The 16,890-nt window shown below is 46.9% G+C and overlaps 1 protein-coding gene across 1 annotated transcript in view; it reads right to left on the bottom strand.

Moving 5' to 3' along the window:
* The window catches only part of TLL2 (tolloid like 2), a gene marked incomplete at both ends in the record, with an annotated part of 95,953 nt that overhangs the window by 44,448 nt on the left and 34,615 nt on the right, over positions 1 to 16,890 (bottom strand). The gene's annotated exons all lie outside the window — the stretch shown is intronic.

Raw genomic sequence — 16,890 nt, 5'->3', positions numbered from 1 at the left:
TACCAGCGCTGTCTACAGACAACCCTCCCATGAGCAGAACATAAGAGAGAATCACAACCAGGTAACACAGGAGAAGGACCGAGTTCCACTTCATATTCACTTGGCTACTGGGCTAGCAAGGTGCCAGACAGAGCGAAGTTCTGAATGCTCACAGGCAGCTCACGGATAACTGCTTTAGTCAAAGCAGTTTTTAGAGCACTGGCAAAACCCTGAATTATGCATCTTCTGTCTCGATTTTGTAACTATATTTTTATGTTCACAAAATATTTTCTAATCTTTCTTCCCACGACCATCACATTCAGCTTCCCCCAAAACGTCTGTTTCTAAACTAATTTCTCCAATACTAACCAGCAAAGCAAGAAAAAAAAACCGAAACAACCCACCCAAAACAAAACACAACACCAAAACAAAACAAACAAAAAGTCCAACCAAAATTGCTAAAACTCTGAGAGGCTAAATATTTCAAAATGGGTAAAGAAGCAGAGGTATTTTCACAATATTGGTTTTCTGCGGTATTTTGGAGTTTCTTTAAAATGTCTAAATTCATAAAGAGTTCAGAGTGCTTAATGATTTTGCACCCTACAATAAAATTTACCCAGGGATCTGCTGACTGTCCCACCAAGGCAGGGAAGGATGGAATCTCCAACATGAGGTGCACGAAACTGTACCTCAAAGCCTCTCAAGGCTTGTTTAGATGTCTCTTGCCCATGTACAAAAAAAAAATATATGAATTTCTAAAAATCAGCATCTGGACATTTCAATAGGTGCAACTCTTCATGGTTTAAACCCGAATTCTACAAGGAAGGAGCTTGGGATGTTTCACACTGTTGCAGAGTATCTGCTCCAGCCTCTCACTACATTGGTAACCTGAGCTACCCCAAATCCAGTCTTCCAGAAAGCATTTGAAGTTCCTGGGATAGCTTTCAAATTTTGGCCACCTCTTAAATGAAGGTTGACCAACCACCATATCTGAATTCTATGTAGTACCAGCAGCTGCTCAGTGTGGGGAGGGAGGGAGCACCAGGAGATCATCCAGCAGCAAGACAACCTTCAGGACAGGGACAGTAGAAGAAAAATCCAGTGAAAGGGACAGAAAAAGGGAGAAGAGAGAACAACAAGAGTCTTCTTTCTGTAGCTGTCTGTCTTCCAGGTTTCCTGGGCTTTCCATTTCACAAGGTCCTACTTGGGAACACCACAGAAGCCAGGGAGCAACTATACAGAGTATAGAAACCTGGGCAGTAAGCCACTGACAGTCACAGACGCAACATGGAAAACCAGCCCAGCATCTCTCTGGCAGGAAAGCTCTCCACGGTGACTGTATTAGGAGGGAGAACTCAAAAACAGTGCCTAGAGCACAACACGCAAGACAGCAGGATGTATAACAAATAAAATGTGCTTTGGGACTACATTCACAGCTTTAAGAGGGTGGTGCTGATACCACCACTGCTGTCCCCCCCCTTCCTTCGCCACCGTGTTATCGTGGTTCCCCTGTGAGCAGGAGGCAGGCTGAACGAGCTGACCTCTGCAGAGGAATTAGCGAGAGCGAGTTTCTACAGTCTTGGTGGCAAGGCAAAGCAGGAATAGCATGATCAACCACCATATGCAGAAAGGGGGATACTCTTAGTCATACAGCACTGCTGGATGCTGTGTGGACACTTCAAGAGAGATGTCCCACTTTCAAGAAAGCTGGACATCTTCCAGCCCCTGAACCAGTCTTGCTTTGCCAGCTGGAAAACTCTGCTTTTTGCTCTGGAGCTGGCTTCTCATAACCTCTTCTCCAGCCTCCCCAGGGGTGCAAGGACAGAGGAAAAGGTACGTCTCTGACACCTTGGAGGAGGGCCGAGAGGATGGTATCAAATTCTACCTCTCCAACACCATGCTACTATAATTAGAGTATCAGGAAAGGGATGATGAAAGACAGCAATAAAATAAACCAGAGGAAAGTAAAATACTCAGACTCTCAGCTGACTATAGGTTAAAGCTTCCTGGTCCAAGAGACACACTAAATCAGGGGATTGTCTCCCAAAGGAAGTGCCATAATTTAACAGAGCTTGACTGGACAAAAGCCACTAGATGTGTGAACAGGAACAAGCCTGATTCAACAAGATGGATTGCTCTGAACTCCATCACTCTTTTCCAGCCTCAGTGTCCCATCCTAAGATTTCCCTTTGTTTTCTTTCATGCCCAGTCCTCGTCACTTCCTTAAGCCCAATCTCAACAAAAGTTCCTCTTCTCAGTTAAATTTTACATCCCCGGGCCTTCTCGCCCCCCCCAAGTATGCTATTCTTCACACGGTATCCCATTCCATTTAAAGGAAACCCCAACCAGCCATTCACCACCAGAATTATTAAGGCATGCGGTCTTTGCTGAAGCAAAGGATAATTTTGTATTTCTAAATAAATGCAGCTTGCTTCCAGTCACAAACAGATTGCTTCTTAATTGAACTCGGGAGGTGAATTATATGGTGAATTAGGAAAAAAGAACAACTCTGCGTTTAGTGAATTGTTCTGCTAAGAAGGAACTGTATGGGATTGAATTGCAAATGATGGCACCAAACCCTACAGCCGGGGCCCCTCTCCTGCACCCGAGCTGCTGACCTCTGCCGTGCCGCAGTGTCATTTGCGCAGACTGCTTTTCCAAGCTGTGAGCACATTCTTTCCCAGAGATCAGTGCAAGCCTTGGTTTCTTATGCAAAGGAGATGTTTGAATAAACTAGTGTGACTAATGAAATCTACAACATCTTTGCATATTTTGTCTCATTGTAGCCGATGAAAAGGGAGAGCACTACACAAAGGCCAGATATGGGTGTGCAGATATTCCGGATATTTTCAAACACTACTAATCTCACCAGTACGGACAGGGAGCACCCATACCCTTCTCTCCCACAAGGGTGTTTTTGAATCACACATGAGAAGTTCGGAAGATCGCGTTGTGATTCACTTGAGCTCTTAGACTTTTCCTATCCTTATGATACCTAAACATATCCCAAAGATTAAAGTGACTTGAGAGACATTTAGCTCTCTCTTCTGATTCTTCCCAAGAGAAGGCTAATGCATGATCCTAGCAAAACAAAGACAACTAACTGACGTGCCATAATCAATAAATAAGGAAGCCAAGAAATGCACCTTGCATCTGGAAGCAGCTGCACATCGGTTGCAGGCAATGTGCAGGTCCTGTTGTCCCCTCAACACCTGAAGTTGTACCTCTCTGTTGGTCTATTCTGTCACCTCCAAGAGCAGAGTGGATTCCAGCATTACTGCTTTGGAGCATGAAATGCCCACGTATGTAGTGAAGCCTATTATCATTAGAAACACTGAAGAGGAGAACGGAGATTTTTCAGTTTGACACAATCCAACTTGAGATATTCTATGATTTTATGCTTCCCAGAAAGCCAATACAGTAATAAAAAGGCAGGCTTGGTCTACCGCTTACAGTAACTCATAATGAGATGAGCAAAACAGGATTGACTTTTCTGTTTTTTAATGTATCCCCAGCAATTAACAAGCCCTCCAAGATCCTTTTCATCCTCAGTACTTCCCTCCCGCTGCTGTGCCAGACCAGACATCACCTTTCTCCAGCCTGACTGTTTAAGCTTTGCCTGCTTCTCCCCCAGCCAGGGATGATACATAATTTGCTAGATCATGCCTTCATGCAGGCAGCTGTACTAGACCTCCTAAGCTCTTTCAACTCCCACATTTTTGCGATTCAATCCTTCCTAACAATTTGTCCTGCTTAACAACTACAACCCCAGCAGGACACTGCTGGACTCCCTAACTAGATAACTTAGTTTCTGTGCACAACCTGGCAGAGAACACACAAGAGATTCTCTGTCCCGGCTGGGAATATTTCATCTTCTACCTACAGTGCACTTGTACAACAACTCGTTTCTCTGTTTCCCACAGACCAGCACTGCCAAGGGAGCTTGGCTGACTGAAAGAAATATTCAGTAGCTTAAAGGCACTGTAAATCTGAGATAAATCCACTACACTTGCAACCCTGGCTGAAGAACAGGTGCCCAAATTGTTTGCAGGAACGAGAGAGGCAGCCTGAAGTGGTAGGTAAGGGTCCAGCAAAGCAGAAAGCAGCGGGCTGCAGCATCCTCAGGAAGAAAGCAGTTCCTACCACTCTTCCAAAAAAGGAAGAAGAAAATCCAATTTTGTTAAAAGAAGTCAGCTGGAACCAAAATAAAAGACAACATATTAAGAGAGAGAGAGAGAGTGCAAAAGCATGCCATCGAAAAACCACAGCTTTTGCAGTTCCCCTGTACCACCAGCACAGGATAAAAGAGGAAAAGAGCAGGAAGCAGACTCCATTCGCTACCTGTACTTCCCACAAGAGACGGTGGGACAAGGGGTAGTAGTAACACATTGGACCTGAAAATTTGTCTTCTACAAGATGCAACTTAGAGTTGAAGGTATTTATTGCTGTGTATGTTCTAATTTTTGTGTTGTGGGGGTTTCTGTGGTTTTTTTTTTTTTAAACCCACACAGTCTGAACCGCCGAAGACAGGCAATCAGATCCCTTACTAAATAAAGCTTCTGTGCTTACTTCCACTTGATTACAAACCACGAGGGGCTTCCTATCCGAAAAGGAAGAGGAAAGCTAGGCAAAGCAGCTAAGCAGCCCACTGGTGAATCGGGACACATGTAGTAGGCTTAGAAATACTCATCACCCACCTATTGAGTCCCTGTAAGATACCAAAGCTGCCTGAGGGGCAGCTGACTTCTAAAATATTTTAACACCACCTGTCTCATAGCTTGTATCTGAAAACACTGCCCTGGGGCCAGATGAGTTACTCACCTGAAAGCAAAGAAGAAACATCAGTCTATCCTCAGATACTTCGAGCTTCCTTTTCCGACTACGCCTATCTAGAATTTTAGTCTAAAATCCAACAGGAACTGTAGGTGTCTGCAAAACTGCAGTTGGAGAAAACAAAATGTTCCTACGTGGGAAGTTGGATGGGGATGAAGCTTGCAACTTCTCCCTGTTTTCCAAAGTGGAAAAGCTCCCATTAAAATCAAAACCTCCCACCTTCAGAGCAGTTCCAAGGCAGGGTAATTTTTCCTCTCCTGACCAATGAAGACCCTCTCTGTGTTCACTGGATCTCCTCTTCCTTCCATGGTTGCTGCCCACACAGGGGAAGGGCTCCATAGCTGAATTTGGAAGGTAGCTACAACCCTCACCTCTGTTGAGGACAAAGGAGTCCTCAGTGAGCGCTGAGGACTTTGCCAGGTTCTCTTATTTTTCTAATTCAGCAGAGAATAACTTGATTGTCCACACAACTGTCTGGTCTCACGTGGACTGAACCCCAGCAAGGCTTTTTCTATTATGTCTTAATGTGGAAGAAAAGCTGTTTCAGAGCTGGGATACAACCAGGGGGAAAAAAAGCCTCATAAAATAATTTTTTTCAAAAAATTAGGAACAATTTCACTTCCCCTGCCCATACTGTCATTCAATATATATGCTACTCACATGCCACAGCTTAAGAGACTGGATTTCAAACAGAGGCTTCAACCAAGCATCAACAAAACCAAGTGCAGGTAACATTAAATACTCATCACTGAGCTTTGGTTCTGGTAAACTCTGTCATGTTATGACCATCAGAGAAGCCTCTGGAAGAACAGGGTAAGTCAAACTTGATGTTGCATGCTGCTTTTTAACTTCCTCATTAACCAGTGGTCAACAACTTTTTAGCGTAGAAAAAACCACTTTATTACACTGGATTTTCTAACCACTGAGAAAGTGATGATTTTATTAAAATGAGCTCTGCTGGGAAAACACATTCAGAATGCGGAACAGATGTTTCCCAGAGCTGGTGGAGAGTCTGTAGCAAAAACCTTTCATAAACCCCAGGGCCCTGGAGATCTGAGCAAATGATTTGAGATAGATCCTTCAGCATTTCCTGTCAGTGGAATAGCTGAAGTTCCCTCAATTTACTTAAAGAAAAATAAATTAAAAAGGAGAAGAATTCTGAACCCCAAATTCCCTGCAGGAATCTGTTTTTCATATTCAGAGTAAGCTGGCTAGCTGCAATAACTCAGGAGAGTCCCAGGGTCCAGAGGCTTGACAAGCAGATGTGTCATCTCCACATCAGCTCTGCAAATGGTTGCGCAGGGTGAGGACACCGGCCTCCCAGGGAAGTTCACGAGAAGAGGACGGTGAACACAGCTAAGCAAAGGCAGAGCTGCCACAAACATGAGCTGCAAATCACTTAAAGCACCAAGCTTTCCGCTGGCCAGCCGTGTTCAGAGCGGCACAGCAGAAGCACAGGCAGCACCGTTCCCCAACACTCTGTTTTCTCCCTGGGCACTCCCTGCTGTTCTGGAAGCGGCAGCATCGTTTTAATACTGTGATGCATCTTTCTTTGGCGTTGCAAGAAATGGGACAACCTGACCCATCTTTCTTTGGCGTTGCAAGAAATGGGACAACCTGACCCAACCTCTCCACCAACCTTTCAACTGAGTGCTCAAGGGAGCAGTGCTCTCTGGAGACAAGGAAGGACTGAGAAGATGGGAAGGGGCCTTTTCCTTCAGGCTGTAACAACCACCTCTGTTCCCTGGGGTAAAAAGACAGATGAGAGAGAAAAAGAAGAAAAAAGTTACCTACAACCTGTGTAACATCACCGATTTCCTCCATTGAGAAAGAGTCCTTCAAGTCCCTGGCTTACAGTGCTTCTGTTGAGGCAAGTGAAAATTAAAAGCTAAAGCGAGTACACGACTATTTTGCCCATGTGTCCCACTCTGCTGTATGGCCGGGTCCCCCCACACGGTGTGCAACTTTCCCCCTCCCAGTGCATCAAGTGCCAACTACCAACACCGAAATGGGTGGCACCAACTCCCCCCTGAACCCCCCGCACTTGATTTCTCATCATGCTGATGGATCCAGATCTATTTTTAACAGGTGTCTGCCTCTCCATTCCTCTCGATTCACAATAATCCTCCTCCTTCCCTGTCCCTCCTTTGAAAGGAACGAAGATCGGAAATGAACTTGCAGGTGATAAGGAAAACGTACGAGCTGTTTGGCTTCGCCCGCTGCTGTCCCAGCAGGCAGAACAAACCCTCCCACCCTCCCGCTAACATCCCTTTCCCTCTGACCTGCACAGCCTAATTGCTTCAGCCTCACTCCACGCTGGGCCCCTTCGGGCAGGGCCACGCACAGCTCCTGCGCTGCCTTGCAGCATCCCCCTGCCCCGTTCCCTGTTCCAGCTGTGGGCTCCCAGTCAGAGCCCGGGGCTCTCCGCGGCCCGGCCAGACCGCTCCTCCCACTCAGCCTTCCTAATCCTTTTGTTTTTTCCCTACCTTGTTTATACTGGATAAAAATTAACTCAAAATGAAAACACTACACTGGAAGCTAAATTATGCTTGAATGCAATTCAAACTCTTTCCATGGAGAGTATGCGGTGGCAACACAGAGAGACACCTTTCTTCCAGTTTGTTTTCTGCCTGGATATTCAGATGCTCCCAATCCTGGAGCTTCTTGGAGACTTTTGGTGCCTTCTCGCCCCTCAGAGGAGCGAGTGCCATGTTTAACAGGTAGTTAAGCACCCTAAGTAGATATAGCAGAGACACACTGTCTGCCTGCTTAGCTACCAGCTCCACCGCAGCTCCTTTACGGGACACCCCAAACTGATTGCCAACAGCAGGGAAACTGAGGCATGAAGTGGGCCTTGAAAAGCTTTGAGAGCACAAGCCAACTGTGGCCACTGCTGGGTAGCCTTAAGGCCACCTCTAGCCCCACGGTCAAACAGATGCCTGGATCATTTGCAGTCATCAAAGACGCAATGGGGGGGCTGGGGGGTAGGTGGGGGGGGCAGAGGAGCTTCCCCCACTGCAGCGAGCAGTCCACTGAGAGCTGCTGGCAGAGAAGCTGCCCCATCCACCCCGGGGACAGCTGCAGGTCCGTGGGGCAGTCAGGTCTCAAACCCACCCTCTGCCACAAACTGACTCCAGGATTCGGCAACACCATTAACTGCAAAAAGAAGAGCGGGTAATCCTCTCCCCGGTCCAGCTTTGTGCATCTCACACCATCTTCTCCGCTCTGGGAAGTGGAACAGCAAGATAATCTGAATATTTCCTTTTGCCTCTGATCTTTGCCCCGGAGAAACTTGTTACCCGTTCCCGAGGGCTGTCCGAGTCACCATCTGGCCTCAAAACTACAGCAGCAAACCCAGTCCAGCATTTCAGCCTAAAACTAATTTGCTTCCTTTCCCCACTTGACAGCTGAATAAATACTTTGTCCTCGCTGTTTGCAAAGGGGAGCTGCAGCGAAGGGGTTTTTGTCCACTGCAGCTACAAGCACCGGCCTTCTTCCCAAATTAGGCCTGAACAAGCAGCTCAAAGTGAACACATTTATTCCACAAACGCAACCCCTTTCTGTTCACAATCAACCACCAGCAGTTTACAACTTCTTCTAATTTATTTGTTGTTTGCTATTATCCATCAAGCCATTTTGGCCACCGATTGTTTCTTGGACCTGCCAGCTATTTCACTGAACGGGGTAAGCGACATTTATTTTGTGGGCACAGCAACACCCCTGCTTGAAAGGGGAGAGCCTGAGGGTCAAGGCATCCAAGCCAGCCTCGCGGCGTGACTGTCCTCCAACGACCGCTCTCGGAGCTTATTAGACCCTACTCTTTCGCTGACCATTTCTGCCTCCAAATTCATTTGCTAAAACGCTCTCGGAAACGACAAGGCAGCCTACGCAGCTGAGGCAAATTCAATTTTTCATTTGAGCAAGTATTCCAAGGAAATCGGGCATTTGCCCAGCTCCGAAACAAACGCGCGATTTAGGCAATTCCGCAGTTATTGGCTAAGCACTGTCAAATTTTACAATTAGAGTAATGGATTTAACTTCCAATGTAATTTCCATATGGATAAACTGATCTCCTCAAGTACATTTGCCCATGTGTTCCCTGCATCACAGTTAATTAATATAAAGCTATTTAATAACCTCCACTTAAACACAAAAGACTATTCAGACTCTTCTGGCATCAGTAAAAGGAACAGCCTCCCAGAGTGTTACACCAGCTGTAGACAAGAGCAAAAGAAAATTTAATTAAGAGCGATCGAGAGCAAGACAGTGGCAAACAGAAATCAGATGTTACAAATGCTCTTCACGGTGACCACCCCGGCTCCTTAAAGGGTTAGTAATGCCATCTAGCACCAATTCCCAGGTGCTAGAGGTGTGCCCAAACGAGAACTTAGGGGATGGAGAAAGTGGCGGGGCCGGGAGCCAAAACCAAGCAAAGTCAAGCAGGGAGCAGCAGGGATTCAGCATTGTCCGTGCAACGACATTCCTGCAGCTATGCCCAACGCTGATGGTGGCACCACGTGGAATAGGAAGGAGCTATAGAAACAGGCAATTTGGAAGCAGCTTCAACAATGGCATCAACATATATAGTTTCTGCAGATGTCTTTGGGTGCTTAAAGAAAGTTAATTGCTCATTAACAAAATCCAAGCTGATTAATTTCTGATGTGCAGCATTTGACAAGAGTGATGCTGAGTTATTGCCTTCCTGGCTGATTTCTGAAAGAGGCATATGAATTGGGCTCACAGGATAAACGCAACCAAAGTTTCCACTAAGAATGAATAAGTGGCAGAGTTTGAAATAGCTGGGGATTTTCGTTGCAATGGAGAAAGCTTTATTGCTTGTGTGGATTAATTTGAGCAATATTGCAGAGCTCGTAAAACCACTAAAAGAAAAACTGTGTAAGGCTGAACATTGGCTGCACAGCAGAAATAAACCCACTTATTTTGACAGGCAGGAGGCCACCATCCAGAAAACTTGATTTCAGGGAACAGTGCATTTATAAAACAAACTTTGCGGTGCATGTGACCAGCTGCCATCAGGAACCTAGACAAGAGGAAAAAATTACATCTTACTCCACAGGAAACACCGAGGAAGTAGTAGGGCTGTGTCATTCAGGCTGTGCTCTGGCAAGGGCCAGATGGTATCTTCACCAATTGCCTGGGACTCTCTTTGCCCTGCCCTGCAGGACCTTTATCACAAGCAAAGGGGAAAGAGGAAATATAATTTCTCTTGTGGCAAGTGAAGCGTTTCTCTGCTTGTTACAAGCCAAGTTTGGAACACTGTGTGAAGGAACGCTGCGGGAAGGAACACTGCACGCCCCACTTGGTCCCAAATGGTTTTGAAGCAACGTATCATACCGGAAAGATCGTTGTCCAAAGAAAATCAGAGCCTGCGTACCTTTTGGTGGGACAGGTGGAGTAAAGACTCTAGCACTTCTCGTTGGTACTCAGGCGCATCACGAGCAGCACCTCACCGCCTAGGGAGGCAGTGGACAGCCCTCCATTAACATCTCATGTTGACTCAAATGCTGTCTAGCGCTCAAGGACCACTCCCTCTCCTGCATCGTACTTCAAGGCCACACAGAGACTGTACAAAACACAGCAAAAGTAGGAACAAAAACCACACTGGGAAGCAGGGATAACAGTAAGACAGCATTTGTCAGCATGTGAGACAGCTCTCCATGGGTATCACCTAAGGGAGAGGGCTGAAGAGGCAAGTAAGGAAAAGAACGAACTCCCTTCAGTGAACATAGGAATGGAAAAGCGGCCAAACACACTGAACCCTCTCTGGGCAGGAGGCGAGGTGAAACTGTCTCCTGAGGGAGGAGAATACAGCCCTCTGGAGAAGGGGGAAGGGGCTACGGGCAACCCAAGGATGCGCGGGAATCTCTGAAGCGGGAGAGCTGAACGTGCAACACACAGGAGCTTGTGGAGTGAGGAAATCGGAAGAATCCCTTGCACGTACAAGGGCAGGAGCAAAGAAACGAGCTGCTGCTCTGCATCTCTCTTGTGCCCCCGCATTGAACAACTCGGGGAACTCTCCCTTACTGGAAGCAAGCAGTGCAGAAAGGGCAAAACAGCCCAGCCAAAAGCACAAAGCTGGCCTGTGCTGTGCTTTTGGAAGCGTAAGATGCAAAGCCCTCCAAGAGCACTCTCAGCCCTAGAGGACTTACCCGATTCTTCTGAAGAGGAGCTCCTGCCTTGCCTTAGCAAAGTACAGAATTAGGGGAAATTCATTTCATGGCTGCCTGCTCTGGTAAAACCCCTGACTGAATGGAGTGAAAAAGGTAAACATTGGGGCTAGTCAGAGGAAAATCATTTGGCACAGCCAAACAAACCTCAGCATCAGGCCAAGCGTCAGGTATTTGGCACCCACCTTTCCGCAGAGTGGGCTGAGGCTCCTCTTCCTGTTAAGAGACTGCATAGACTACAAAGAGACATCCCTAGAGTGCACGCCACGTGTTGGGGAAAACCGAAAGGAGGTATGCAAACAGATGGACAGAGCCCTCAGACAGGTCTCTCGGAACAAAGATGTTCCTCTACCCACAGAAGAGGAAGCAACCTTCACTAAAGATTTCCCAGTGGAAGAGCAGACCCCTGTAGAGAGTTCACAGATGTGGGTTATGTTACAGCACGTACACAGTTATTTGGATTGCTCCTGGCCAGCTACGACCAACACAGCTCAGACTAAGTACAACACACAGATACGGTCTAAACATACGAATTAAAGGTTGGGGTCCAGGCAGCTCTGAAGCCAGCAATGCTGAAGTCCATCCTTCTACCCTGAACCAAGTGCCACTACAGCAGAGCATCAAACTCAGCTACAAGGGAGAAACAGCTCTGAACTTGGTACGCATGTGCCAACTCAGCTGAATTTAACCATCTCTCCTTAAAGTCCGTACATCAGATCTTCCCTGCAATCTCAGCCAGTCTTGGTCTAAATTCCCTGGATTTCGCATTCTTCTCAAAGTGCATTTTGCACTAACTTCAACTCCACTAGAAACACTTCAGCATCATCAAAGAGGACTTGGAAGTAACGTGCAGCACTACTACTGGCCACAGCGCCTAGACTGAGCAACCTCTCCCAAAATGAAGCAGCAGAAGCCCCTGCTTGTGACTGCTTCCAGCACCTTAAGCATTCCACTGGAGGAGAAGACTTGTTCTCCACCCTGAGGCTAAACAGCACAACTCTCAGCAGGAGAGCTGCACTGAGCAACCTGTCCTGCAAGCAGTCCCAGCTCAGGCGGGAATCAACGCCTTGCCTCAAGAATGCAACCAGGGAGCAGCGAAATGTGTTTCAGGGGCTGACAGCCCACCACAGGTGAATGAAAAGCTGCTATGTAACCCGAAAAGCACTGCCGTCATCCCTCCTGCACCATACAGACTTCCAGGCGTGCACTCACACAGGACTGCACATTCTTCTGCTCCCTTCCAGATCTCGTCAAGGTTTGCCTCGGTGCCCCAAAGCAGTTTATGCACATTGCACTGTAATCTGTGATTCCTGGGTGGTTGTGCTACAAAGAAAAGCCATGAGCCAGTTCTGAAACAGGAAGAGTCCCATGAAACAAGGTGACCGTGGGCATCCCAAAGCAAGAAAAATCACAGCAGCCTGCTGCAGATGTGGACCTTGTGCAGGTCTGGTGAAGCAGCCGGAGTAGCTGCCGGCATTCCCACAGCACGCTCAAGAGCAGCGGAGCTGGCGTGTGCCAACAAACCAACTCCCTGCTCATATTAAGGAAAGGTTTAATGCAGAACTCCTGTCTGCCTCGTTTGCCAGAGGATAACTTGCAAGAATTTGCTGTCAGAGCCTCCAGCCATTCACGGCAGCCTCTGCCTCCCCTCTGATTTCAGTAGAAATCCTGGGATCAAACATACCCCTGTCCCAGCTGCACTGTCACCTGAAGCATTGCTCACTCTAGCTAGCAAAGATGCTCTGGAAATCCTTCCTGCCGCTCGTTCGCGGCAGCATGGAAGCCTCATCAAGGAGGCTTCAAGCCCTGAGCCTAAAAACCTTGCAGGATCAGAAGCAAAGGAAACCTGTTTTGACTGTTCTTGAAAAGCATTGTTGGCGGCAGCGGGACGCGGGGTCAGCGCCTCAGCAGCCAGTCCCGCGCAGCACGGCGTGAGCGAGGGCAGCCAGACGCCCCTGCCGCCTGATCCGCTGCTGCCAAACCCAGAAGAGCCAAACTTGCCTTTCTCACTCACAGAGGAGCCTTTCAGGACTAGAAACTGCCTCCGTCATACAAAAATCAGGAAAAGAGGTAATATATCAGAAAAGTCCTCTTAATCCCTAAACTGACTGAAAAGACTTAAATTAAACCCATTAGGATTAAATAGGCACATCCTTCCCGTAGGCACGGCAAGACAAGAAGAGGCCTTCTTCCTCTGTGGCCAATGCTTCAGCAGATAAAGCAATAAAGCCAAGACAATCACCTTGCAGCAGCAGGCTCGCTTGGGTCCAAAAGAAGCGACACTGCAGATTTTTCTGCGGGGTTTTCTTGTTTCCCCACATTTCAAAGCCATCCGGGGTTTCTCGGCAGCACAGGAAACCTCAATGCTTTGACCCGAGTTTCTTCTAAACTGAAATTATATTGTAAAAGCAAATATTTTCACTAAAGTTAAAAAAAAAAATAAAATCTATGAGAAACTTTTCAAGACTGTAAGGTCTTTGAAAAAAATCTTTCATCAAAGTGATTAGGAGTTGGTGAAGCATGAGCCTGCTGAGGATAGCGCTCGCTGGCACATCTCCAGGTACCTGATGCACTTCATTATGTTTTGAACCGTTACTGTATCTCTACGGGGCCAAATCCTGAGGGTATCCACTTCAACACCACTGCATGAGAACAACTGATTTTCATAGCGAACATGACATCTAAACTTGATCTCACAGAAACAGAGACATGGAGGCGGCTAACAAACATTTTAAATGCCAAGTAACACTCATTTTAACAACATCCCTTACTGGTTTTCCCCACTTCGAGCTGCAAAACATTTTTAAGGGGGAGGAGGAAATTTCCTGTTTGGGAGTTTTTATGTGGCATTACAGATGGTAACAGCAGGATGAAAAAGGATGTGGAGGGCATAGTTTGGCCTGCAGAATCTCTAATAATAAAAAAAGCAGCAAACAAAGAACACAAGCAATTCTCCAACCTTAGGACCCAGGTTTCAAAGAGCAGTTAATGGAGGGAAAAAAAACAAACCTATTTTTTCCTGGTTTAGAAAATTAGAAAAAAAAAATTACTTCAACTTAAAGAGAGGTCAAGTCGTGCAACTTTAAACAATTCTTTTACCAGACCGCTGATGAGAGTAAAACTAAGCTTCGGGTGGAGCAAAGCTGAGGTTGAGAGACCTGCAAAAAGGAGCACGGAAGTCACATTATTACTGGAATGATTTAAAATTGGCTTGGAGGAAAGCACTTTGGAACTAATTTTCAGGGAAATCCTGAAAGGGTCCAGAGGAGAAATGAACTAGTTGGTAGTCCTGAGCCCTCTTATAAGAAGTTATCTCCTGGCATTCACTCAGAGGTCATCTGCACTGTTTGCAAACACTCTAACTCAGAGCTCAGTGTTTTAATCAAGTCAACAGAGATCAACATGCAGACACCTAAAACCTACTTGGATTAAATGGGCTAAACTTAGCTGTGGACTGCCATCACACCTGCCTTTCCCTCAACATGGCCCCCCTGTTGTAAACATATAAGAGAATGTTTGCACACCAGATGCTATTGCAAAGCCTTCTGCAGTTTTCAGCTGCTCAACCTGTGCTCTTCCTGACAAATCCTTGGAAAGGAAGCTCCTTTAGAGCAAAGGAGACTGCTCATAGGAATAAGGACTATGGGGTCATATTCTCCGCTCCAAAAGGCCTGAAGTACATAACACAAGTGATGCAATTCCCTGTGAAATGCCAATCCCCTATGTGACCATTCACACAAAATAATCCAGACACACCGGACAGAGACATCCAGTCAAAGCCGAAGAGGGACATAATTGCTAGAGCTCTGAAGCAAGGTACCAAGTTGGGTATCAAGGAGACAGCTGCCTCTAAGTGTAAACCTTACATGAACAGTCTTCAAGGGAAGAGCTACATAGCTCTGAGCCAATGTCCCTCAGAAGGAAGGAACCATAACCCTACTCCATGACTTCACCAGGAGCACAATGCTATTTGGTCTATTGCTTTACGTTGCAGATAGCAGGAATGAAACACTAGCTCCGAATTTGCTGAGAAAGTGCTTGGAAACATTGAATTTCAAGGCATCTATTCTCCCAGAAGCCAAACCAAGGGCATTGCTGATTCAGCAAAATAAAAGGCATCCCACTCTCAAGTATGCTTACAAATTTTGAGGGTCTGAATAGTGATTACAGCATTTCTGCAAGCAGGAAATTGATGCAAAAACCAAGCCTGAGGCACATCCGTGATGTGAAATTAAGCTCAGCGCAGAGATCTGTGGCAGAATCCAGACAGTCCTCAGATCAGATTCCCTGCTCCTCTCTCAAGGGCCTAGAGAAGGGCATAGCTGTCTTTTCAGAAGGTGAGGAGGAGGAATTGGAATGGGAAACCTTGAAACATCTGACAGTCTGACCCTCACAAACCAAGGCACAGCTTTTCCTAAAAAAGATCATCTCCAGTTGGATCCAGTGAAGAACCACCGCCAGCCATAAGAACATGGGAACTTCATTCTTCCTCCAGAGCCTGACAGCTGCAGATGCCCCACACAAGCTAACAGGGTGTATGCCTACCAACAGCCCAACAGTGTCAAATGGCACAGTTTTCACCCCTCCTCCCAGTCACAAGGAAACAACACAGGAGAAGAATGCCTGGCCTAATAGCGTGTTCAGAACTGCAGCTCCCAGATATGAAGAGCCTGTGCGCCTGCATATACGTATTAAGTACTTCCTCCGCTATACAACTAATCCGATTAACAGCTTTAGGAAACTCTGAAATGTTATAATTCAAGGGCTCCCATTCATAAAGGGTTTTAGGCTGTTTCTGTACAGAGGTTGCATTCTTCCCACTGGAAATAAAAAAAGCGGAGAGCAGGACTTTCTCCCAGGGAAGAATGGGTCCCGATCCCCACCATGCTGAAGTAGACCACCCTCTTACAGTCCACATGAGCGTCGAGCAAGCCCCGCGGGAGAAGAATCGACCCCTCCTGCCCCTGCAGAGAGCCCCCTCACAGGGCAGGTGAGCACAGACATCCCTCTGTGCGTGCTCCGCAGGACGGGGGCTGCCCGTTCGTCAGCTTGCACTTCCAGGGGCTGACAGCCGAGGGGACGAAGGAAGCCTGCAGGAGATGAGGACAGGGCCAAGTGAGTGATGTGACATCACCACTCGCCTAATGCAAAGCATCGTATGATGCAGCAGCTTTGCCTCAGTCAATAAAAGGTGCCAGGAAGAGACCAGTCCAACCACACAACACGAGCCACGGTTGTGAGACCAGTGCCTGCACGTCCTGGTGTCGGCTGGGATAGAGTTAACTTTCTTACTAGCGGCTGAAATAGTGTTATGCTTCGGACTTAGGATGAGAATAATGTTGATAACACATCAATGTTTTTAGTCGTTGCGAAGCAGTCAAGGCCTTTTTTGCTCCTCACACCGCCCCACCAGCGAGTAGGCTGGGGGTGCACAAAAAGTTGGGAGGGGACACAAACGGGACAGCTGACCCCAACTGACCAAAGGGATATTCTGTACCATATGATATCATGCTCAGCATATAAAGCTGGGTGAAGAAGAAGGAAGGAGAGGATGTTCAGAGTTACGGCGTTTGTCTTCCCAAGTAACCATTATGCGTGATGGAGCCCTGCTTTCCTGGAGATGGCTGAACACCTGCCTGCCGACGGGAAACAGTGAATTAACTCCTTGTTTTGCTTTGCGCAGCTTTTGCTTTACCTATTAATCTGTCTTTATCTCAACCCACAAGTTTTCTCACTTTTATTCTTCTGATTCTCTCCCCCATCCCAACGGGGGGGGGGGGGGAGTGAATGAGCGGCTGCGTGGTGCTTAGTTGCTGGCTAGGGTTAAACCATGGCACTGCATTACATGATACAGATGTGCGTTATAAAATTCAGTTCGTTTGCCAGATGG

Source organism: Vanellus vanellus (assembly GCF_965231255.1).
Source record: "Vanellus vanellus genome assembly, chromosome: 7".
Classification (NCBI taxonomy): Eukaryota; Metazoa; Chordata; class Aves; order Charadriiformes; family Charadriidae; genus Vanellus; species Vanellus vanellus.
Note: the sequence above shows the minus strand (reverse complement) of the source record. Positions and strands in the feature narration are given on the sequence as shown.